The sequence below is a fragment of the Lepidochelys olivacea genome (genome assembly GCF_965140295.1).
Source record: "Lepidochelys olivacea isolate rLepOli2 genome assembly, chromosome: 12".
Taxonomy (NCBI): Eukaryota; Metazoa; Chordata; order Testudines; family Cheloniidae; genus Lepidochelys; species Lepidochelys olivacea.
In genome coordinates this window covers 23,574,310-23,599,908 of record NC_140422.1, presented here as the reverse complement: position 1 = coordinate 23,599,908, position 25,599 = coordinate 23,574,310, and the positions used below count along the sequence as shown (strand labels likewise).

The 25,599-nt window shown below is 42.4% G+C and overlaps 1 protein-coding gene and 2 long non-coding RNA genes across 6 annotated transcripts in view; 2 read left to right on the top strand and 1 right to left on the bottom strand.

Annotated features, from left to right (window-relative positions):
* The window catches only part of LOC311528959, a 240,234-nt gene that overhangs the window by 18,783 nt on the left and 195,852 nt on the right, over positions 1-25,599 (bottom strand). The gene's annotated exons all lie outside the window — the stretch shown is intronic.
* LOC311528956 (uncharacterized protein) overlaps positions 1-25,599 on the top strand; it is a 193,868-nt gene that overhangs the window by 79,160 nt on the left and 89,109 nt on the right. The gene's annotated exons all lie outside the window — the stretch shown is intronic.
* Positions 1-25,599, top strand: part of LOC311528957 — a 62,047-nt gene that overhangs the window by 32,580 nt on the left and 3,868 nt on the right. The window contains exon 3 of one of the 4 annotated variants that reach the window (XR_014713732.1): positions 10,987-11,002. The exons of 1 other annotated variant lie outside the window; for it this stretch is intronic. This is a non-coding gene — a long non-coding RNA (uncharacterized lncRNA). Of the gene's footprint in view, positions 1-56; positions 396-6,187; positions 6,517-10,986; positions 11,003-25,599 lie in introns of those variants that run through there. 2 more of the 4 variants (XR_014713733.1, XR_014713734.1) reach the window with 2 other exon arrangements.

Below are 25,599 nucleotides of genomic sequence, written 5' to 3'. Positions count from 1 at the left end.
TAATGGCTCTTCCAAATGGTATTAAAATTTTCTTATTTATTTACTCTTTTTCACAGTATTTTGAGTTTTAGGAAAAGTATAATGGAAAAAGTCAACACATCACAATAACAAACCAGAAAAGGGATTGTATCTGAAACAGAAGGTGTGGCCCAGATGACTACAGAGAGGATACTGGCTATATAAGGAGAAAATGTGGTCTTGCGGGTTGATCAATGCACTGTGAGCAGGGAGTCCTGGATTAAGAATATCTTTCCAACTGTGCCACTATGGTGGTGAATGACATCGGGGAAAGTTACTTAACCTCTCTGGGTTTTGGTATGCCCACCTGTAACAATAAATATTGTACCATCTGCCTTACAACCATACTGTGAGAATAAATGAACGTTTACAGAGTACTTTGAGATCCTTGAATTAAAGACACTATATCAATATAAAGTGCACTGAATCATTATCACAGAGGACAGGTGGAATATTCTGAGACTAAATGGGATGCCGTGAATGCGCCTCTCTGAACTAGTGGCACAATATGCTGTCAAGGCCACAAGGCCATAAAGCCCTGTTGATTTGAAATCACTTGTATTGGACGCACCTGTTTCACCACACCTAGGGCTAGTTGTTGGACATAATGTGCTTCTAATTTTCTGAGATTGCAACATGTCTGAAAGCTGACTTTGCACACGTGAGTATGGTCCTATTGTCACATGCACCAAAATGCCACAGAACAATCATACTCTGCATCGTCAGACCCAAAGAGGTTTGTACAGCTGCCCTCTTCAGTGCACTCACCAGCTATTACTATGTGATCTGGCAGAAATCATTGGCCATTGGGATTGTCTAAAGTGTACCTTAACTTCAGGGATCTGGAAATCTTATGGTTCTGTCCAGGGATTTCTTGTGCTTTCTATTTCCAGCTAAGTTATAAGCTGTAAAAGGTAAGGTGATGACGCCTTTCTTGTGGTGGTGGTCTGATGCTTCTGCTTCTTGTAACCAGGAAGCACTTAGACATTCTTTTAAAACATAACAGTCTGATCACCATTTTCACACAACGGAAACGTTCGAGGATCAGGCTGAATTTTGAGTGAATATTTGGACAACTCTGAATTTTCTCCAAACCTGTTCACTTATCATTAGCCACAAAACTATCAGTCAGTAAGAGTACCATTGCACAGAGCCTGACCTCCTCCAAGATCCTCTCATTGGAGTTAGAAGTAGAATCACCTTTTAACATCCGTTCCCTAAATTCTGTTCAGACAATGTACAATTATCCTGTAATCCTGCTAATTTGTCCATGTGCATTTTTCTGAAGCATGTAACTTTTGCTTTTGTGAAGTTATACCAATAGTCTGTCCAACTTTTTCCTATGTTTGCAATTCCTGTCTGGGTATGAGCATCTCCCAAGTGAGTATTTTACCAGGCATGTATGCTGAATCAGTGGTTAAAGTAGATCAATATAGGAAGAGAATCCCCCCCCACCCCAAACACACACACACTTTTGATGGTTTCAAGGTCATGTGGTGATGTGCTACTGGATCACCCTGTAGCGAAGGGATGCTTCACAGTGGAGAGAAAAAGGACTCTCTCTTTCTAAGCATAAGCAGGTACCTAGCAAGTCAAGCAAAATATATGCATATGCAATGCATGAAGGTGAAAATAGCATCAGCACTGATGTTACTTGCACCCATTCCTATAGATGACATTAATTAGGTCTGAACAGGATGGAGAACCTCTACTGACATAGAAACAAAACAAATAAAAATGCTGGGGTGAGGGAAGATTTCGTCTGGAAATGTTTTCAAGCCCCAGTGCAATTTTCTGCATTTTGGAAGCTATTAGGTTAGAAAAAAGATTTTAGAAAGGATGAAAGGGAAAGCCAGCCAGCTAGCCTTGGCTGGAAAGGTTAAATAAGAGAATATCAAGTTAAATGAGAAAATTCTGTTTTGCCACATAGGATGAGAAAATTAGGCTTCCATATGTCATTGAGTCCAGGTAGAAATGGGCCGTTCTTGATTAAGAACACAATAACATTTTGTGCAATGTCAATACAAAGTACAGTGTTACAAATGTAGCTAGAGAAGTTTTTAATAGTTTACAAAGTGCTGTAGGTAAAAAAGTAAAAACTGCAGCAAGTGACATAAAAATCTAAGGCATAACACTGATCTTAGTTCCAACAGCATAAATTTGAAATATGTCCCTTAAAGTCAATGGAGTGATTCTGTCCCATTATTTTAAAAAAAAGGAGACTTTAATAATATCCAGTTCCTGTGGGGACTTTTTGCAAAAATCAGAAATAATTAAAAAAAGGAATCTTCTTGCCAGCCCTGCAAAGATCACCTCTTTGGAGCTGAAATGGAAGCACGGATCTTACAAACAAGTCACTCCTGTGTACCTGAGAGATCACACGTTGTTGGTCTGTTTGCAAAGCACTGGCATGTAGCCTGTGAGCTTCCATTAGAAGCAGCAGCTGTACTACACCATGCTCCTTAATGTCAAAGGTGGCATCTTTTGCATACAAAGAATATTTTCTGGAGTCTGTCTATGTTAAACACAAAAATGTTAATGTATCAGACAGAACTCCTCTGAGCTTTTCCTGTTTGTTTGGTATGGTGCATCTCTCCAGCTTTTGCATTATTCTTTCTGTTCAAATGCACGTAGCTATTGCCTCAGCATGTTTCACTTACTTTAGGAAATATTTATGACTACTTATATCTGTCAAACCTGAAGTGCTCAGTCAGACTCGGATGATAGCTATAGTCCTGCTGCAGTTCATTGATAAAAACCTCCCATTGACGTCAATGGGAGTTTGGCATTTAAAAACTGATCACAGGGTATGCCATCTCTTTACAGGTCATGGACAGGATATGACATCCTGCATGGGGAAGACAGACTAACAATCCTAGATTATACTGTCTTGTATGAAGGGGAAGAGAGAGTCCTAAATAACGTGTTTCAGAGTAACAGCCGTGTTAGTCTGTATTCGCAAAAAGAAAAGGAGTACTTGTGGCACCTTAGAGACTAACCAATTTATTTGAGCATCAGCTTTCGTGAGCTACAGCTCACTTCATCGGATGCATACTGTGGAAAGTGTAGAAGATCTTTTTACACACACAAAGCATGAAAAAATACCTCCCCCCAACCCACTCTCCTGGGGGGAGGTATTTTTTCATGCTTTGTGTGTGTAAAAAGATCTTCTACACTTTCCAGAGTATGCATCCGATGAAGTGAGCTGTAGCTCACGAAAGCTTATGCTCCAATAAATTGGTTAGTCTCTCAGGTGCCACAAGTCCTCCTGTTCTTTCTACTGGATTGGGTCTCATTCAAAATCTGGTGGTGGGGCCACTGCTGCTACCTTATAACATTTAGCTCAGTGTTCAGAGCACTCACCTGGGATGTGGGAAGCATAAGTTCAAGTCCCCACTCTGCCTGAAAGGAGAAAGGATTTGAGGAGGAGGGTCTCAGGAGAGGTACTCTAACCACGGAGCTGTGGGATATTCTGTTGTAAGGCTCCCTCAGTCTCTCCTGTTGAAGCTGTTCCACTGGGTATAAATACTTAGTCATTGGGCCAGAGCGCAAGAAGGCTCTGTAGCCCAGTGATTAGGGCACTCACGTGGGAGGTGGGAGACCCCGCAGGTCTGGTCCCCCTGCTTCAGTGACTCTAATTATTTATACCCAGTGGAACAGCTTTAGCAGGAGCGACTGTGAGGGAGTCCCCACTCAGAAGATCCCATCGTTCTGTGGCACCTATCTCTGCTCAGGATTCTCAGCCACAAACCCTCTCATGTTGTTAGGTGCCTAAGCCAGGCCAATCTATTTTAAAAAAAACAGAGAGAGAGAGACTCTATAGCCCAGTCACCTATAACACTCATCTGGGATACAGGAGAATCAGGCTCAAGACTCTCCTCAAATCAGGCAGAGTAGTGATTTGAATCTGGGTCTCTGATATCTCTGGTGATACCCTAATCACTGTGCTGTTGAGTATTCTGGGGGGACACCCCCCCGCCCCAAAATTCCTCATCTGCCTTTTGTGCAGGGTCTGATATTGTGGACACGCTAAAAAAATGCCCACAAGATCAGGCCCCGCAGGCAAGATAGGCAGGGGAATGCTTAGTTTGAGAATGTCGCTTTGGGGCTGCTGGGGCTAATGCTCTCTACAGCCTGTTAGCTGTGGGGTAGCACCAGCACTTACATGGCTTTGCTCATGCCTACTGGTGGAAACTAGGGGACCTAGGGCCTGTGGAATTAGGCTGCAGCTGAGCAGTGGTTTTGAAAATATCAGTGGCACCTAAATGTTGCATTTAAGCAGCTAAAGAAGCAGCTAACCAGTTACCTTTTGGCTCTAGCCCCTTTTGACATGAACACACCTGCTAAAGAGAAGTAGTCAGGAGGTAAGTTTAACTCAAAAGGGCTCAATTCTGTCATCTCAATGCAATTAAAATCAATTGGTGAGAAATTTTGGATATGCAAGATTTGGCTCAAAGTGAACAGAGGGGGGGAAAAAAGAGAGGCGGGGAAGAAGAGTGTGAGCATCTGAAAGAAAGTAGGGGGGTCAATGGGAAGGAAGAAAAGAAACAGAACCTTTACTCCTTAGGGTTCTCTGCATCACGACATTTTAGGCTTCCCCCTCACATTGAACCAACTCACAACTTTCCTGCATGCCCCCTGCATGCGTGCTTGTAGGTGGGTATCTTTCTCTTTGAAACCCTGTGTTGAAGCTGCACCCATTTTGTATGTATTAATCAGTGCCCTAGCACGGTGTTCTACAGCATAACCCTCAACAGCTCAGCAGGCTTTGGACCAGGATGACTAAATAGCATTCTTTGCAAAATGAGATTCTGTAATGAAATAGTGACAATAGTATTAATACTTCTCACTTCTACATTTCTCCATGTGTTCAAAATATTTTACAAACATTTACTCTTTAACCCTCCCAAAAAGGCTGCAAGGCAGGTAGGGAAGACAGTAGCATCATCCCAGATGGGGAAAAACTATATAGAGAGGTTAAGGCGAAAATTATTAGAGGTGCCCTCTGAATTTGAGTGCCCAGCTTGAGGGGTTCCTACCTTCACCTTTGAAAAGACAGACATCCAAAATTAGTTGCCTCTTTTGAAAAACTGACTGCCTGTAACTTGCCCAGAGCCATATAATGAGTCAGTGAAAGAGCTGGAATGAAAATGCAGGTCTCCCAGTTCCATGCTCCGTCCACACAGGCTTTCAAAAGAGCTTCCAATAAACAAGTCTCTCCACTGAGCTGCAATCTGGTTTTACTTTCCTAAGCATATTGGCTATGGTCACAATATCAATTTGAACACCCACTGTGCCCTCTTTTGGGGGACTTTTTTGAAGGGCATAGACTGAAGGACCTCGTACCATAGCTCTCTTCCATCTCTTACGTTCTGTGATTCTATAAACCTATCGCAGTGAGAGAGAAGGTGTGGGAAGGTCTTATCCTGATCTCACAGAACTCAATGAATGTTCTGGCTTTGGACTTCAACAGAAGGATGGGCACCAAACCAAGCCTAATGTCCCTGTCCTCTCAGATATTCAGTAATGTTTAAAGCACACTGTATTGTGGTCAGACTATACCAAAAAAAAAATCACTGGTAATGTGTGCAGTGCTGTTGTAGCTGCAGATAATGCCCTATTGAAGGGATATATTATGAACTTGAAAATTTGCAGGATTAATCAGGGTATACTTTTTCTCTCCAAAGATAGAGTGACTCATGAGAAACTTTAAGGTGGAGTACTCAAAACAAGGAGTGTATAAATGATTATCAAGGGAAGGTCAGTACTAGTTCTTCAAGTCTGAGCATGTCCCATTGTTAATGGTACACAAATAATGCTAGGTAGATTCCTGTGGTGTAGAAGAATTGCTATCACACTTTCCCGAGTCTCTTACAGGTCTCTGACTCACTCCTTTCAGCATCAATGAGGCTGATCTCAGTTTTCCCATTTTAAAGTGTGGTTAAGTGTGCACTGGTAAAATGACACTCTCTCATTCAATAGTTTTGTCCCTTTAGTTTCAAAAGCAAAGGGATTATTTTAGTTTCAAAAGCAAGGGGATTATTTTAACTTTATTGTGTAGGAATTCAGTGTCACTTTGGAAGAATGATCTGGATTTTACTTGCCCTCATGTATTAATGCAATGAATTACATTTCCAAATAAGATCTAATTGTAGAATCTTTATTACAGCATGATGATATAAGTGCCGGAAAGAGTACCACCTGATTTTCAGAACCAGGCTGAATTTACAGCACGTGCAGTTAGAAAAATCATCTTTTGACTTAAGTGACCCGCATTGATTGGGAAAGCATTCAGAGAGAACAAATACGGAACCCCAGGATGTCCTTTGCACAGAGTCACTTCTAAGATTATAACCTCTTCGACATCATCAGTGTTACAAAATATCTCTCTAAATAACACACACACACACCAATAATGATATCCTTAGCTTCACTTATACTGGTGACATTATAATGTTGTACTTTGCTCTAACCTCAGAATAAAGCCTACTAAAAGTATCTGGTTTATGGTATTTCAAGCTATGAGAATCTTATATTACAATGTGGAACAAAGTCATCTTGTGCCTTTTAGTATCTGACCATGAATGCTGGCCCTGAAGCAACATCTTTTGTAGAACTAGCTAATATCTTTCTGACCTACACTTTCTGACTTACACTTAAAACTAAATTTTCAGTTCATTGAGTAGCAAAGATTCATGGTTGAATGCTCAGCTGTATAATACATATGGACTAAATCATGAGAGATACTGAGCAACTGCAATGCCCAGAGAAATCAAAGGAAATTGAAGCTACACTATAATGTAATAATTTAGCCTTAGATGAAGTGAAACAGAAATAAATTACTGTGCTGAGATCCACATCAAAGAGGGAAGGTCACACAGACTTCAAATGATGAAAAAGGCATTCTGTTGCCTGCCTTGTCACTGGGGAATCCAAGAGCAGCTACAGCTCTATGACCCAGAGACTACATGTCATACAAGCCAAGGTAGGATGTATGCTTCCAATAGACACAGTAATAGGTCTGGCCCTGTCCTCCAGATCCTTTGCCATCTTCATCTTATCCAGGCTCAGTCTAAGGCATTTTACTCCCATCCTCATCCCTACCTCTATCAAATATTGGGGAAGGTAGGAGCCTTCTGTCTCATGATTAGACACAAAGGAGAGGTAGATCTGAGTGTTGTCATATTGCAGAGATTAAATCTGAGTGTCACAATACAGACAACACGCCAGGCCAAAAAAATTCACTACCTCCCTTAATACTGGTGCATTGACATTGACCAAAAAGGGTGATGAGATGGAGCTCTGTAGTATTCCCCAGGAAAGCACCTTTTAGGAAGATGACCAAGTGCTGAGCACCACCCTTTCGCACATCTCAGAGGGGAAGGCATGGATACACTGAAGGACTGTCCTGTCTGTAGACAAGGCATCAAACGGCTGCTGCTAGATCTAAACAAAACCAGTGTGGACACTACTGGGATCCACCCTCAAACAGCCATCCCCAAAAACCTGACAATTAGAAGCAAAGGTCATCTGCAAGATGGAAATGCCACTGGAGCTGCTCCAACACCATCTTCCCAATAAGCCCTCCCCCATAAATAGATAGTTAATAGTTAAAGATCAGTGATAATTGAGTAGGTTGTTAATGGTGGCTTGTGAACAGGGTCCTCCCATAGCATGGGAGCCCATGAAAGGGCTTTGAAGTTCAATGGTGTCAGCCTCAGCTGGAATGAATGGGTGCTAAATGGTGGCTGGAATGTTTCCCCGCACGTTGTCTCTGCCCCTCCCTCTCTCCTCAGGCAGCATAAGGTGACTCTCCCATCTCCTGATTCCTCAGGAGGGAGGTAAGGAGAGGCTGGTCCAGCGCCAGCCCTTCTCAGGTGAGGAGGTTCTCCCAGCACCTCTAGGTACAAACTTGTTTTCTGTTCTCACTGCTTGTGACATCATTAGCTACATCTCCATCAGGCCCTCTTGGATCTTGTGTTATTCCCTGATGCCCTGGCAATACTGACAAATTACTCCCTGCTGCTAAATTACTCACCTGTAAAAATCAGTGTGCCATTTTGAATCCTAATATTGATACTTACCTTGTGTAGAACAGTACTGAGGAACAATGGAATACTTCTGTGTTCTTATATATGTGCTGTGTAATGGTGGATGTGGGGGTGTTCTAAGATATACACTGGTGGGTGTGTTTATTCCTTTCATTTGAGGATCTGAAAACACTTTACAAACGTTTAATTAATTAAGCCTCACAACCCTGTGAGGTAGGAAAGTTTTATGTGAACCATTTTACAGCTGGGTATAACTGAGACACAAAGCATTGAGGTAACTTTCCAAAATTTTCCAAAAGTCACATAGAAGCAGGCAAGGAACTCAGGAGTCTTAGGTGTCTTGCTCTAATACCAAGACATCAGTCCCTCTCTAAAATGAACAGATGGTCATACAAGGTTTACGGAGGACCATTACAGAATATGCTTTTTTAACTGTGAGAACAGCAAATAAAATAGTTTGTTAAAAATAAACAAACAAAACGTTGTACAAACAGTACACAGTGGGTAAAGTCTGGAGGTAGTCTTTATTTGCATATGTTAGGAGTTACAGAAGGAAGCAGTGCCACAGATGGCTTGTGAGATCATCTTTGAGTTATAAGATCAGATCCTTTTTAAACTCATGCAAATAAACCCTACACCCAAACTTTTAGGTCTATTATATTGTCTATTATACATCTTCTCTGAATGCCTGTTGTACATGTACGGTAATGCATTTAGTTGAATGAGCCAAAGCCTGATTGCCTTAGTTAGATGATTGAACTTCTTAAATGCACAAACATTTATCTGATTTGTAAGTGATATACATTGAATTTTGGCCCTCTATGTGTATGTGTGTGTTGTGCTTGTACACAAATGCATTCCATATCAAATCTTCTTCAAGTACATTGAGTGCTGTGATTGATGACAGGGGTGTATAGTTTACTTACTCATAGGTAGGGAAATTCAAGTTCTCTTCCATTTCCCCCTTGGGAAGGTGCCATAAGGGTGCTGCTTGTTTTCAAAACAATCATTAGTGAAGTAGCATCTGCCTCCTTTTGTGTAAGACAATGATTTTATTGGTACATGGCAATAAAGATCATGAGATAGAGAAGCAAGCTACAAACTGCTCTGAGGCTTCGGACATCAGAGAAACTTCTGTTTCAATGTGAAGTTGCAGCCTTAGTTACTTTTCAACATTTTAAATAGCTGAAGCAATAAGGAAATTAAGTAGTTAAGGAATACTGTGTTTCTGCATTACTTTAGTCATTATGTTTCTGTGGCATATATGATCACCTTTCTGCACAGAGTACCAAAGCTGCCTGTGAGAAAGGGGATCAGAATGGTAAGGACTGAATTACTTTGTTAAGAACTGGGCTGAAAAAGAATGGTTAAAACTGGTGGCAGCTGGCAACTTTGAATTCTTTTTCCTCCATCACATGAGCACACTGTTAGAGTAGGGTTGATCATGAGTAAGGCAGCGAGTTTGTCACAGAGGTCACTGACTTCTGCACACTGACTGCACACTTCAGCCACACTGACTGTTGCTGGGGCAGTCTTGGGCCACTGCCCCCAGCAGCAGCGGGAGTTTGGTTTGGAGCCTGGGGCTGCAGGAGGGGGTGAGGGCTCTGGGTGGCACTTACCTCAGGGGCTCCCTGGAAGCAGTGACATTCCTCTGCTCCTAGGCAGAGGTGCAGCATGGCCAGGGGTCTCTGCATGCGTCTCCTGCCTGCAGGTGCCGCCCCCACAGCTCCCATTGGCTGTGGTTCCCAGACAATGGGAGCTGCGGAGCCGGCACTTGGGGCGGAGGCAGTGTGCAGAGCTGTCTGGCCATGCCTCCACCTAGGAGCAGAGGGAGGGGGATGTTGCTGCTTCTAGGGAGGCGTGGAGCCAGGTAAGGAATGTGCCAACCCTGCCACACACACCCCAGCACCAGCAGGGGTCCTGGTCCACCCCAGCACCCGTGGCACCCCGGGGCTGGTCCCTCCCCCAAGAATTAGTCAGGGGTATATAGTACAAGTCATGGACAGGTCACAGGCTGTGAATTTTTGTTTACTGCCCGTGACCTGTACATGACTTTTATTAAAAATACCCATGGCTAAAACGTAGCCTTAAACATGAGTACAAGGCTATTTTTATGAAAAGTCCTGAATCAAAGCATTTGTTGTATTAAAACAAGACATATATAACACATCCGAAAACTGACCATCTTATTTTCTTCTGTGTCTTTTGCAATGTTTGGGGTCTCTAGGCCTGATTCAAAACACACAAAAGTCTGGTCTATACCTAAAAATTAGATTGACCTAGTTACCTTGCTCAGGGCTGTGAAAAATTTCATACCCTGTGTGGCGTAGTGAGGTCAACCTAACCCCCACGGTAGACACAGCTAGGTCTACAGAAGAATTCTACTGTTGACCTAGCTGCCACCTCTTGGAGAAGTGGATTACCTGCATTGGGTGAAAAAGCCCCTTTTGTTGATGCTATAGCTGTGCCACTGTATTGTAGATATGGCCTAAGTCAGTGAGGTTTGGCCTGAGCCCTCTTGTTATTGGACTTTTGCAATGGGGTTAACTTGCCATCTGTTCTCCCAGGCTTTTGAGAAGAGATGGCTCTCAGAGGGTTATCGAGTCCTGCATGATAGGGGATTTGTAATTGGTTTATTTGGTCATGTTAATACTTTTCAGTATACGTTCACCCAGGGTAAATGGGATAGGCACTCCAAATAAATAAGGAGTTACAGCTTGGGACCATAACTTCTTATGTACAGCACCTAACATAACGGATCCTGATCCCAATTGGAGCCTCAGGCCCTACTGCAACATCAGTGCTAAAATACTACTACTAAATCTCCAGGTTCACACACCATTGCGATTCTGTTTGATGTTTACGATGTAGTTTGTCCTCTCTCATATTTCTACTTTTTTTTCTTGTCTGCTGATAGAAACCCAGCTCTAAGATGACACTTTACCTTAGCCTGGATCTCCAGTGCTTGGCACAATTGTCTCTGTAAACGTATCATTCATCAACTTTCCACTCTCCTGAACGCTGCATAGAATGTCACACTTGGTTGCAAGATCACCATCAGTCTTGCTATCAAGATCTTGACAAGCTCCCGTGATATACTTAGAGTACTGAACCAGTATGTATCACTGGATCAAGCACTGCTTTGCAAACCACAGAAGTCTCTTCTATTTTTGTCTCTAATCTTTCAGACTCACAGCCCCTTCTAATCTGTACAGAAAATCTGAGAAGGAAGAAAAAATAAATGAAACTGTGTAAATACATCTAATCCATCAGTAAAATTCCATTTATTAAACAGAACAGCTCACAGGAATGTGCATGAACTCAAAATGCAATTCTTTTGAAACACTGTGGAGCTCTTTAAGTTTTATGTAGCAACAAAATCAAAGCAGGAACTAGAAAGAAACAAAGAAATAATCTACAGTTTAACACCCACAATGAACAGCGCTTGACCATGCAATAGTGCACGGATGTTCACAAGAATAGGAACTTTGCAGTGCCCCCAGTGGCTGACCAGAGAGCAGTGCTGATGAGTTTGATGGGAATGTCCAATCCAGTCATCTTCCTCAGCCAAGGACAGCAGGAGCCGTGTGTGGCCTTCAGTAGGAAAATAGGGGGTGTCCTTTGTTCAGAGCCAGAGCTGAAAAGTCTTCTGTTGAGGATATACTAAAAAAAACCCTAAACCTGCCCCCAGTCACATACCAGCAGCATGGAACTGGTGAAGCTCAATTCTGAGTTTGCAGTCCCCTGGAAATGTTTTACCAGAGCTTGCAATCCTGAAAACCATCATTCAATGCAAATGCCAGAATAGGATACCAAGCAACTTTCTACTTTTCAGGAAGAAAAAGTATCTCTTTTGCAAGCACATGTCCACCCCAAGTCTTCATTTCTATTAATATATTTTACTTGTGGTGCTTGTAGGGAAAAGGAAGGTATCAGTCAAAGCACAGTATAAAATGCTGTATCATTTTGGGAGAGAAATTTTATTACCCTTTTTAAATGGGAGATAAAAATGCTGTTCATTCATCTTTATCATGCTTTTCCAATTTAGACTAAACGCAGACTGTAAGTGACATGGCAATTTTGGACTCTTTATAGAAGACACATTAAACAGCTTGAGCAACTTCATATGTACTCCCTCTGCTCAACAATGAGCATTCGCTGGCAGGACAGACAGAGTGACCAATATTAAGGTCCTTGAGAGGTAAACCACAACCAGAAAATGCAATTGAGAGCATAACTTAGGTGGACGGACATGTCATCGGAATGGAAGACCATCATCACTCAAAACAGATCTTGTATGGGGAGCTGAGTCAGGGCAAAAGAAAGAAGAGTCGTCCATATAAGCACTTCAAAGATAACGTCAAGAACCATCTCCCGTGGACTGGCATCAATCTTAAAGAGCTTGAGCAAATAGCTCAGAACAGGACTCACTGGCGGTCTCTGACAAGATCAGTATGTAAGAGGTGAGAGCGGGATTGACGAAATTGTCTCCAGGCTGCACGTGAATTGTCTCCAGGCTGCACGTCACAGGGTTGCACCATCAAACATCGTAGATATGGACTTCCCATGTCCTCAGTGTGGCCAACTGTGCATCAGGGTTCGGAGTCATATGCATAGCCAAGGATGAGAATCACGACACTAGCAGCAACAGCGGCAGCAGCAGCAATGGACTACCAATGCAACACACAATTTTTGATTTGAAAAATGAGGGTTTGGTAACCTCTTAATTGAGTTAAAAAGAAAAGAGTCACTTGTGAGCATTTGATAGTTGGGGTATTAACCTCTATTTAGTTTAGAAGCCCGGCGCATGGGAGCTATCAATTCATAATAATAATTAAGAGAATAATCATAATGATGATAATTTTGTACCTGTATAGAACCTTCATGCACTCTGCATTTTTGGGAGGGAGATAAATATTTTGTTAACTTTTCAGATGGATAAACTGAGGCTCCGAGAGGTTAATGTGACTTTTACAAGGTCATGGAGCAAATTAATGGCTGTGGTTGAAATCCTGGCTCCCCTAAAGTCAATGGTAAATTTCCATTGACTTCAATGGGCCAGGATTTCTCCTGATACAGGAATTAGAACAGAGGAATTCTAGCAGCTCAGATCTCTAAGTACATGAACAGCAAAAAGAAAAGGAGTACTTGTGGCACCTTAGAGACTAACCAATTTATTAGAGCATAAGCTTTCGTGAGCTACAGCTCACTTCATCAGATGCATATCGTGGAAACTGCAGCAGACTTTATATATACACAGAGAATATGAAACAATACCTCCTCCCACCCCACTGTCCTGCTGGTAATAGCTTATCTAAAGTGATCATCAGGTGGGCCATTTCCAGCACAAATCCAGGTTTTCTCACCCTCCACCCCCCCACACAAATTCACTCTCCTGCTGGTGATAGCCCATCCAAAGTGACAACTCTTTACACAATGTGCATGACAATCAAGTTGGGCTATTTCCTGCACAAGTCCAGGTTTTCTCACATCCCCCCCAACCCCATACACACACAAACTCACTCTCCTGCTGGTAATAGCTCATCCAAACTGACCACTCTTCAAGTTTAAATCCAAGTTAAACCAGAACATCTGGGGGGGGGGGGGAGGAAAAAACAAGAGGAAACAGGCTACCTTGCATAATGACTTAGCCACTCCCAGTCTCTATTTAAGCCTAAATTAATAGTATCCAATTTGCAAATGAATTCCAATTCAGCAGTTTCTCGCTGGAGTCTGGATTTGAAGTTTTTTTGTTTTAAGATAGCGACCTTCATGTCTGTGATTGCGTGACCAGAGAGATTGAAGTGTTCTCCGACTGGTTTATGAATGTTATAATTCTTGACATCTGATTTGTGTCCATTTATTCTTTTACGTAGAGACTGTCCAGTTTGACCAATGTACATGGCAGAGGGGCATTGCTGGCACATGATGGCATATATCACATTGGTGGATGTGCAGGTGAACGAGCCTCTGATAGTGTGGCTGATGTTATTAGGCCCTGTGATGGTGTCCCCTCTGGTTTAACTTGGATTTAAACTTGAAGAGTGGTCAGTTTGGATGAGCTATTACCAGCAGGAGAGTGAGTTTGTGTGTGTATGGGGGTGGGGGGGATGTGAGAAAACCTGGATTTGTGCAGGAAATAGCCCAACTTGATTGTCATGCACATTGTGTAAAGAGTTGTCACTTTGGATGGGCTATCACCAGCAGGAGAGTGAATTTGTGTGTGGGGGGGGTGGAGGGTGAGAAAACCTGGATTTGTGCTGGAAATGGCCCACCTGATGATCACTTTAGATAAGCTATTACCAGCAGGACAGTGGGGTGGGAGGAGGTATTGTTTCATATTCTCTGTGTATATATAAAGTCTGCTGCAGTTTCCACGATATGCATCTGATGAAGTGAGCTGTAGCTCACGAAAGCTTATGCTCTAATAAATTGGTTAGTCTCTAAGGTGCCACAAGTACTCCTTTTCTTTTTGCGAATACAGACTAACACGGCTGTTACTCTGAAACATGAACAGCAAAGATTTTCATTGGCGGTGAATGGAGAATGAATTTTTAATTTAAAGAGCAATAAGCCTCTTATATATTAACACCAAAAAATCTAACTACTGACCAAATAAACTATTGATTACCCCAGTAATTTGCATTATTTCTAGCAGCACCAATCTCTGGTTTTGGTTTATGTGGTTGTTTTTTAGATTAAGGCCCAGATTTTTAAAGGTATTTAGGCATTTCTTTGTTCAGTGTTGCAATATCTAAGCGATTTGGGAGCCTACTTATCATTTTCAAACATGACTTAGGCACTTGGGAACTAAAAATCCTTAGGTTACTAAATGCCTAAATCACTTTTGAAAATGAGATTTAGGATCCTAAATCAGTAAGCATTCCAGCACTGAGCACAGCAATTCCTAAATAACTTTAAAAATTGGGCCTAAGTGTTTTAAATGAGATTTTATTGTTTTTCTCCAACATCAACAGAATTTTGCTTAAAACATTCACATTTCATTACTAGTATGATGGGAAACAACACATTTACTGCAATTTATATTGCTTGTGTTCTTCTTCACTTCAACAATGAGTCATTATTCAGAGTATGTTTATGTAATATCATAAATACCAATCTCTGGTATTTATGTAGCATACTATTTACTTGGGCAAGTTGCCACATGCACGAAAGTAGTAAACACAGAGCCATTCTTTGTGGGGGTTAAAAAAGAGTCTTAAAATGAATCCAATTTTCCTTCATAAGGCACTCCTTGTTATGTTACCTAAAGTGGCTCTTTAAGATATACAATATGATAAAACACACAATTCCTGGGAGACTTAATTATGGTTCCTAAGAAACTGGTGAATAAACAATCAGGGACAGAGTGTTTATTTTTCCCTAGGTTTTTCTTAACTATTAATGGGAAGCATGAAAATAAAAGATCAATTTTATAAAACCTCTGCTGTAGGAATGTGTCAGGCTGGTAAAAAACAAGGAATGTTGAACTACATACCCTCCCAAACACGACATTTCTGTCTAAAAGCACAACTATTTTATTGGAGACTCAATAATCCTAGTTTGTAAACTGACTTGTGGCAGGTGTAAATACCACAGTGAGCCCTTTGTTTGTTGTATTTACTGTACTGTATCTTATGCATCGATGGTACTAACTACAGTGCGCGTTCCAAAGTAAAGAGTTTGCCTTGTCTCACCTTGCTCTTGCATTCACACAAACAACTTCCTTCACAACAAGGTGTCAAACTCTTCCAAAGGCATATGAAATGTTCTGCCCTAGATGTAGTCCTAGAGGACCCAAGCCTGAAAAGGACTAAGCAACCTCAAATGTAATTGTTGTCAATGGGGGCCAAAGTGCTCAGCACTATACAGGATTGGGCCCAGAGAGTCTAAAGGGCTTCCATTGATTTCCAAAGCTTTGGATCAGGGCCAAAGTAAATGTCAACAGCTGAAGCAAAATCGTTTTGTATCCCCTCATGGAAAATCGATCAGGTCACATTATAGCGAGAACAGTAGGTTGGGAGATTCTGTATAATAGTGATAATTGCACTGGTCCGTTTAAGGCCTCTCCTTTTGGCCACCCAAAAATGGCACCATTCAAAAACACTCGTCACTTGTGAAAATCTGGGCCCAGACCTTCTTGGTTCTATTTCTAGCTCTGCCACTGACAGCTGCTTGGGTTAGTCACTAATCTCTTAGCATCAGTTGTCCCAGCTGTAAAATGGGGGTGACAATATTTAGCTACTTCCTTAGGGTGTTGTGAGACTATAATTAATAAATGTTTGTAAAGCACTTTGTGGTCCTTGAAAAGTGCTTAGGAGGATGAAATGGCCCACATAATACACAAGCAAAAGCAAAGCCCTAGGCCACTCAAGGGTTTTGGCCCTGCATCACAGAAGTCAGTTGGAGCTTTGCCATTGACTTCACTAGGCACAGGATCAGGCCCTAATAACTTAGCAGACACTAGTGTTGACTTAGGTTTCTTCTTCTGGTCAGTGCATTAGATTGCTCAGATCTGTAGCTTACATTTATTTAATAGACACTATGTTCCCTTTTTTAAGCTTAGTCAAAGTAATGGTAGAATCTGTTATGTACCAGGAGCACTGAACTACATGTTGATGAGATCAGGCGTTCAGGAAAACATGATTGCTCATGAGTTATAGATCATTGCCTAGCTGATGGGACACTCTCTCTCTCTCTCTCTCTCTCTCTTTATTCTTCACAACCAGATCTGCAAATAATGTAACAAGGGAGATACATTCATTGGATGAAGCTGGTCAAGCTATTACTTGTTCCTGCCTTAAGGATTTATTAGAGAAGTGAATAAACATGATTGTTGTGGTAATTAACCCCATGTAAATCACAAATCCTGTCTTTATAGGCATTTGTTTGTGATGCTGTCGTTAAGGGCTAGTCATTGTTTCCATGAGGTAAACCACAGTTTTAAAGCAGGGTTGAGCCCTGAGGCAAAGCCACAGCAAACAAAGGGGAAGATCACACAAAGAAGAGAAATAGAGGGGACCCAAGGAGAGAGGACCCCGCAGAAGAAACTCAATTTTTGTTCATTTTTTGAGATTCTGCATGTATTTTTTTTTAAAAAGGAATCTTTGGGTGACTTCTGTTTTGTAACAGTTTTATCTAAAAAAAGGAAGGCTTAAATTTTCAGCGACTTGGAACCCATTCTTTCCTCAATCCATGCAAGTAAGTCCAACTGCCACTGGAAAGAAGAATAGATCCCAAAGTTCTTATGGTCATTAACAGCCCTTTAGACCCAGCAGAATACCCACGAATATTAGTGGCTGTTGCACGGCCAGGTGGAGGACAGTATAACAGCCTCTAATGTGAACTGTTCCTTTGGCTCTATTTATATTACATTAAAAACTATGTAGAGACTCAGTGTTCGTATTGTGTTGGATTAACAGTTCTGGCGTTTGGAGTCTGGTGAGAGTTTTTGTGCCTCTGCCAATTAAGGCCACTTGTAGAGGTAGTTTTGTGACATGGACATTTGCTGCGAATAAATGGATTCTGTGCTATTATAAATAAACACAACAGTTACGTTATTTAACTTTCACTAGTAGCAATCTGACACCTTGTGCTAGAAATATAATCAACACCTCAACAGTGGGAGACCTGGTGACTCTGTAATTCTCTGGAATAGGCCATAGGTGAATTGTGCAGATCCATCAGTTAACGTCTGTAAAGCACATTGAGATTTACAGCATCTCTGTAGACAGATTTCCAATTACTGGATGAGGAATGGCTGAGCATATGAAGATGGCTTCCAGTTTCCACAGGATTCCTCTTACCACAGCTAGGACTCTTATCATTAACAGTGAACAAAATTCAGAGTGACTGATGGCTCTAGTCACTCAGCTGGTTTTAAGTCCCATACCAAGGAATCGAAAACACAAGCCCTTTGAAAATGCTTCCAGGCACTGAGCTAGATCAAACTACTTCTGAATCTCGCACTCCCCCCGCTCATTGCATGCACCCATCCCCAGATTTCTCTCTCTTTGGCTAGACTGAAGAGGAATGATCACCCGACAAAGGCAAAACTACACCGTACAAATGAAAACACATTTAGTAGTTCACATAACTAATATGCTATCTAAGGCTGGTGGAAATGTGTATAATGTGCCAGCCATCTCGAATCCAGGAACTACCCTCCCCATAATCCCTCAGGACAGAGACTTTTCTGATTGCGCTCCAGCTTCCCCATAAAAGCTCCATTGTTACTGCAGGACAGCCTTTACCAGGAGCCATGGCACAGGGCCACAGCCTCCAGGGACACTCTGAAGCTGCACAAAACAAGTTTTTCCAAACAGTTAAAGTGTTCCCCAGCCCAGACTCTTACATTCTAGTTGTTTGCGCAGGAACCCACCAAGCCCTGCCTATAATACTGGGTGTTTAAACTCCACAGAGACATTTTTTCTAACATACCAGTTCTCTAACCTACTGGCCCTTTAGAACTAGGATCAATAGGCAGATTCCATAAACACAGCAGCAGATTCAGCCCTGCTTTTTAAAAAAAACATATAAGGGAATCAGCTAGTAAAGGTGTAAAGGCTGCTTCCTCTTTGGATTATTCTGTTAGTCAGTATTTTCCCTTAGCCTAACTGTGATTTGCAGTAGTTCGTAGTTCATGTGCAGGGTTCATTAAACAACTTCTATTTGTGATACCATTTTATGATGAAGATAGTTACTTTCAATATGCTGTGTGAAAGCATGCACTGAATTAGAAGTCAGAGCAATTGTAGCAACGCTCCCCTGGTTTCAGTGCTCCAAATCAAACTGCCCTCTTAAAGCCCTTGCAAATCACAGAAGCAGGAAAAGTCCCTCTGAAGACAAGAGATGAAGGTAGAGCTCCTGCTCAGAGATTCCAACCCCTTTACTAACCAGAAAGCAGCACAAGGCCAGCTGAAAATCTCTGCAGTGGTTAAGCTCTTTCCTTAGGGTGGAAGCCTGGGGCTTGTGTCAAGTTCCAGTAAAGGCATGCTGCAGGGAGCTCCGTGGCAGACGTCACCGGACCCACTTTGCAGCTGCTACTAGTCACTGATGTGGTGCTCCTGCCCCCCTCCTATTCCCTCTTCCTGTGCTAGTAGGTCCAGAGGCTCTCTGTGGTGAGTGGCTCCACCACCCATGCCCCTACCCTCCAGAGTACGAAGTAGCTCACTCGTATGGGTTTTGAGTACCCCTTCTTGGGCTCTCTACAGTCTGGCTCTTGTGAACCTCTGCCACCTGGGCCCCCCATACTCACAGTGGGGAAGGGCCAGTATTTTCTCCTTGGTAATGTTAAAAATAAACAGGCTCCCCTTGTCCTATTTCACTCTCATTTCTTGCAACAGAACATGCCTGACTGCCTGACTTTTGGGTGCAGTTACCCATCTTTGCATGCTAATTGGGGATCTACATGGGGATTTGAGCGTGCAAGTTGAGAAGCCCATTTGAAAGCACAGCCTTGAACCTCAATTTCACACAAGTTTCAGAGTAACAGCCGTGTTAGTCTGTATTCGCAAAAAGAAAAGGAGTACTTGTGGCACCTTAGAGACTAACCAATTTATTTGAGCATAAGCTTTCGTGAGCTACAGCTCACTTCGAAATGAGCTCTAGCTCACGAAAGCTTATGCTCAAATAAATTGGTTAGTCTCTAAGGTGCCACAAGTACTCCTTTTCTTTTTGCGAATTTCACACAACACATTCCTTGCTAGCAAACGTCTGAAGCCACTTTGAACTCTCTTTTTTTCTTGTACATTCCAGACGAGTATTATAGAAAGAGCTAATGAACTGAAAGGGTTAACTATAATTTACCACCTGTGTTGATAATGGTCCTCCTTTTCACCACTTAGCCCTTCACAATGGGGCACTAGTCTCTCATATCTACTTAGATAAGGCTAACCTGACTGAAAGTCACAAGCAGAGGTCACAGCCAAACTGACTATTTAACGGAACTTTTTTAAAGAGGGAAAATAAGATGGCGTGACCGTCACCACTTCATACCCTGGAGTCTTTGGTGTTTAGAATAGGAAGCCCTTCTGCGGGCTGCTTTGCAATGGGTTGCTCCCCAATGATGGTAAAGTAAACAACATCAAACCTAAAGAGGCTGTTCTTGAGTGTTCAGTGGCAGCCCTACCCTTGACAGAGAGTCTGGGCAGTTTCTTAATGATCTGCTTCAAACAAGAAAGTGTCAAGCAAGCAAAACCTTTTACAGGTGTCTAAGTACAAGTTGTTGTTTGAGGAAGTAAAAGGCTTCAAAATAAGCTTCTGTAGCTGTGTGCAGTGCTTTCATTGAGACCTCGTTTGTGAATTCTGTTTGTGCTTAAGAACCTGGACCAAAGCCCATTGGAATCAATTGAAAGACTCCCAGGATATGACTACACGGCAATAAAACTGGTGACCGGCCTGTGTCAGCTGACTCAGGCTTGTGGGGCTGGCTGTGGGGCTGTAAAATAGCCATGTAGATGTTTGGACTTGAGCAGGAGCCTGGGCTCTGGAATCCCACCAGCAGGGAGGCTCAGTTTGGTCTAATTTGTTGTAGAGTCTATGATTTTTACAGGGTTTATGTTTAGACATATCTCAGGAGTTCCTTGTGTATGTAATAGGAGAGGAGAATTCATTATGAATCCATCAGGGAAACAATGTTCTAAAGGAAAGGAGCACTTGTGGCACCTTAGAGACTAACAAATTTATTTGAGCATAAGCTTTCGTGAGCTACAGCTCACTGCATCAGATGCATTCAGTGGAAAATACAGTGGGGAGATTTATATACATAGAGAACGTGAAACAATGGGTGTTACCATACACCCTTTAACCAGAGTGATCACTTAAGGTGAGCTATTACCAGCAAGAGAGCGGGGGCGGGGGAAAAACCTTTTGTAGTGATAATCGAGGTGGGCCATTTCCAGCAGTTGACAAGAACGTCTGAGGAACAGTTGGGGGTGGTGAGGGGAATAAACATGGGGAAATAGTTTTACTTTGTGTAATGACACATCCACTCCCAGTCTCTATTCAAGCCTAAGTTAATTGTATCCAGTTTGCAAATTAATTCCAATTCAGCAGTCTCTCCTTGGAGTCTGTTTCTGAAGTTTTTTTGTTGAAGAATTGCAACTTTTAGGTCTGTAATCAAGTGACCAAAGAGATTGAAGTGTTCTCCAACTGGTTTAGAATTCTTGACATCTGATTTGTGTCCATTTATTCTTTTACTTACACCCTTTGCTCAAGAAACTCCCTGAAAAAGCACAAGAACAAATCCGCACAGACACACCCCTGGAACCCCAACCTGGGGTATTCTATCTGCTACCCAAGATCCATAAACCTGGAAATCCTGGACACCCCGTCATCTCAGGCATTGGCACCCTCACAGCAGGATTGTCTGGCTATGTAGACTCCTTCTTCAGGCCCTACGCTACCAGCACTCCCAGCTATCTCCGAGATACCACTGACTTCCTGAGGAAACTACAATCCATCGGTGATCTTCCTGAAAACACCATCCTGGCCACTATGGATGTAGAAGCCCTCTACACCAACATTCCACACAAAGATGGACTACAAGCCGTCAAGAACACTATCCCCGATAATGTCATGGCAAACCTGGTGGCTGAACTTTGTGACTTTGTCCTCACCCATAACTATTTCATGTCTGGGGACAATGTATACCTTCAAATCAGTGGCACTGCTATGGGTAGCCGCATGGCCCCCACAGTATGCCAACATTTTTAAGGCTGACTTAGAACAACGCTTCCTCAGCTCTCGTCCCCTAATGCCCCTACTCTACTTGTGCTACATTGATGACATCTTCATCGTCTGGACCCATGGAAAAGAAGCCCTTGAGGAATTCCACTATGATTTCAACAATTTTCATCCCACCATCAACCTCAGCCTGGACCAGTCTACACAAGAGATCCGCTTCCTGGACACTATGGTGCTAATAAGTGATGGTCACATAAACACCACCCTATACCGGAAACCTACAGACCGCTATTCCTACCTACACGCCTCCAGCTTTGATCCAGACCACACCACACGATCCATTGTCTACAGCCAAGCTCTACAATACAGCCGCATTTGCTCCAACCCCTCAGACAGAGACAAACACCTACAAGATCTCTATCAAGCGTTCTTACAAATACAGTACCCACCTGCCGAAGTGAAGAAACAGACTGACAGAGCCAGAAGAGTACCCAGAAGTCACCTACTACAGGACAGGCCCAACAAAGAAAATAACAGAACGCCACTAGCCATCACCTTCAGCCCCCAACTAAAACCTCTCGAACGCATCATCAAGGATCTACAACCTATCCTGAAGGACGACCCATCACTCTCCACAGATCTTGGGAGACAGGCCAGTCCTTGCTTACAGACAGCCCCCCAACCTGAAGCAAATACTCACCAGCAACCACACACCACACAACAGAACCACTAACCCAGGAACCTATCCTTGCAACAAAGCCCATTGCCAACTGTGTCCACATATCTATTCTGGGGACACCATCATAGGGCCTAATCACATCAGCCACACTATCAGAGGTTCATTCACCTGCACATCTATCAATGTGATATATGCCATCATGTGCCAGCAATGCCCCTCTGCCATGTACATTGGTCAAACTGGACAGTCTCTACGTAAAAGAATAAATGGACACAAATCAGACATCAAGAATTATAACATTGAATAACCAGTTGGAAAACCCTTCAATCTCTTTGATCACTCGATTACAGACCTAAAAGTGGCAATTCTTGAACAAAAAAACTTCAAAAAAAGATTCCAACAAGAGACTGCTGAATTGGAATTAATTTGCAAACTGGATACAATTAACTAAGGCTTGAATAGAGACTGGAGTGGATGTGTCATTACACAAAGGAAAACTATTTCCCCATGTTTATTTCCCCCCCCACCCCCTACTGTTCCTCAGATGTTCTTGTCAACTGCTGGAAATGGCCCAACTTGATTATCACTACAAAAGGTCCTCCCCCTGCCCCCGCTCTCCTGCTGGTAATAGCTCACCTTAAGTGATCACTCTGGTTACAGGGTGTATGGTAACACCCATTGTTTCATGTTCTCTATGTATATAAATCTCCCCACTGTGTTTTCCACTGAATGCATCCGATGAAGTGAGCTGTAGCTCACAAAAGCTTATGCTTAAATAAATTTGTTAGTCTCTAAGGTGCAACAAGTTCTCCTTTTCTTTTTGGAAATACAGACTAACACGGCTGCTACTCTGAAACCTATCAATGTTCTAAAGGGTTCAGCTCCAGGTGCAGCAGCCTTCCACTGGCTGGGTATCTCATAGATGGGAACAGCTAGGAAAGGGTCATGAAATCTGGGACCCAATTAGAGAAGGTGCAGATCAAATCTGGACTTTTGGCAAGATCTTGCTTCTCACCTTGCTCTCACTTTTTTACACGTCTGGCTTCTCTCGCTAGGAGAGAGCTAAATTAAGTAAGCTCCCTTGTGTGGTTTGTTTGATGCAACTGCTGCTTGGCACTAGGTGACACTGACCACTGATGTGAGGCAATCCTTATCACCGGCATCAAAAGGCTGAGTTTACTGCACTCAGCCCCCCGTCAACCCTCCGCCTCCCGCAGGGCCGCCAACACCTGCAAAACATTTTTATGAAGTCTCCTGAAATGTTACTGTGCCAGGACACAAGTTTACTGATTCCAAGGGCCTGATCCTGTTCCCCTGGTCAAAACTTCCACTAACTTGAATGGGAGCAGAATCTGGCTCCAAAACCAACTAATATAGGGTCCAATTCTGCAAACACTACTGAACTTAGTGCTTCTGTACTTAGAGCATAGAGAAGTCAATGGGATTACTCATGGTAGTAAGCACTGTGCTCAGTAGTAAGTGTTTGCATGATCACCCTTTAAGTCTATTAAACAATAAATTTGTCTTAACCTTAATTCCCTGCTATACTACTATTGTCCCACTAGGATAACAATGTGAAACAAGCTATGTTGTAACTGGTTTTCCTCCACTTTTGTCACCTGTGGGGAGAAAAATAGCTGAAGTTTAGTTAAAACTTTAGTGTGTCTTCTCCCATGGCTTTCCAAGGTGGAGAGCATCGCAAGTACCAGCTCATGCAACCCAAGTCCGGGAGTCTTGGAGCTGGAGAGCTGGAGTCTCCCCAATGACAGCATGTTGTGCTTGCTATGTAATAAGCTATATCATACAACCACTGTAGCCCAGATCTAGTTTTGTACAGTTTTTTAGATGCACTATATAATATTGACTGCATCGAACCTGCATTGCAGTGTGGACAGTTTCTATACATCTGTACATGGAAAGGGTTTCACTGTGAACATCCATAATGAGCCAATTAGTTCTACATGGATGCGGAATTGTTACTGAGTTATGTTTATTCATGTTCTACAGTGTAACATTCCTTGCTTTCTTGCTTCCTTTGTTTCAGGCTTAGATAAGATTGAAATAATACTGGATTTAAATGATAAATAAGGCTGTTTGATTGTACTACATTTTGTGGCAAAAGACAAGAAAAAAAGGGGAAACCCCCCATAGCACCAGATTACAAAACAACCCGAGTTGTAAAATGAGGCTGTCACGTTTTTGGGCTTCTAAACACGTTTACGTATTATACAGACACAGAGATGCCAACATCATTCTGCCAAATCTACTTTTGAAACTGATTCCTAACCTGTCTTCTGTCCCTATATGATATTTGCAGTAGTAGTTGTATAGCATTGGCACATCGCAGGGGACTTCTAGGGGTCCAGTTCTGCCACGTGCTGAGCACTCAACACCCACTGATTAGCCATGAACTCCAAGGATGCTCTTGGTTTTCGAATGAGCATTGTAAGGTATGCTTGTTGCACAACTGTGAATTCCTGGCCTTAAGTGGAGATACTGAGGGTCAGGCACTAAAAGGTGGCAACTACTCTGCACTAAGCAACAAACCTCATGTTTCAGGTAGTTGAGAGAAGAGAGGTGGGAATATTGCTAGAGAGAATTGTTTCCTCTTTCGGGGTGATGTTAGGGAATTTTTGACAATTGTTTGGGACACTGATTTTATAAAGGTCCCAAGAGAGAGAGTTAACTTTCCAGAGGAATTAAAACATTTTAACCTCATATATTTATTTGCCTGCATTGAGTAAGACCAAATTATACAGAGTTCTGGGGTATGAACTCAGACCCTTCAACAAGGACATTGAGATGGCTGTCAAGTGCATAGTCTTATCAGGGTTCATCTTCCCTCATCTCATGAGAGACACAAAAGGCCAACTACAACCTTGGTGTAGGCAGGAGCAGCTCCACTAAAGTCCAGAGAATTGCTCTAGGTTTTACTAAAGCTAAATTTGGCCCAAAGGCTATAATTTGGTCTCACCTTCTTATTAATCCATTGATCCTTTCCACAGATCTTTGACTGGTCTGCAGAGTGCATTTGTTCCCTTTCACAACTAGTGGCTAGGAGTCCCAGTCATGGATCAGGATCCCATTGTACTAGCACTGTACAAACACAAAACAAAAAGAAAACCCCTTCCCCAAAGACTTTACAATCTCAGTACACAGGTAGTG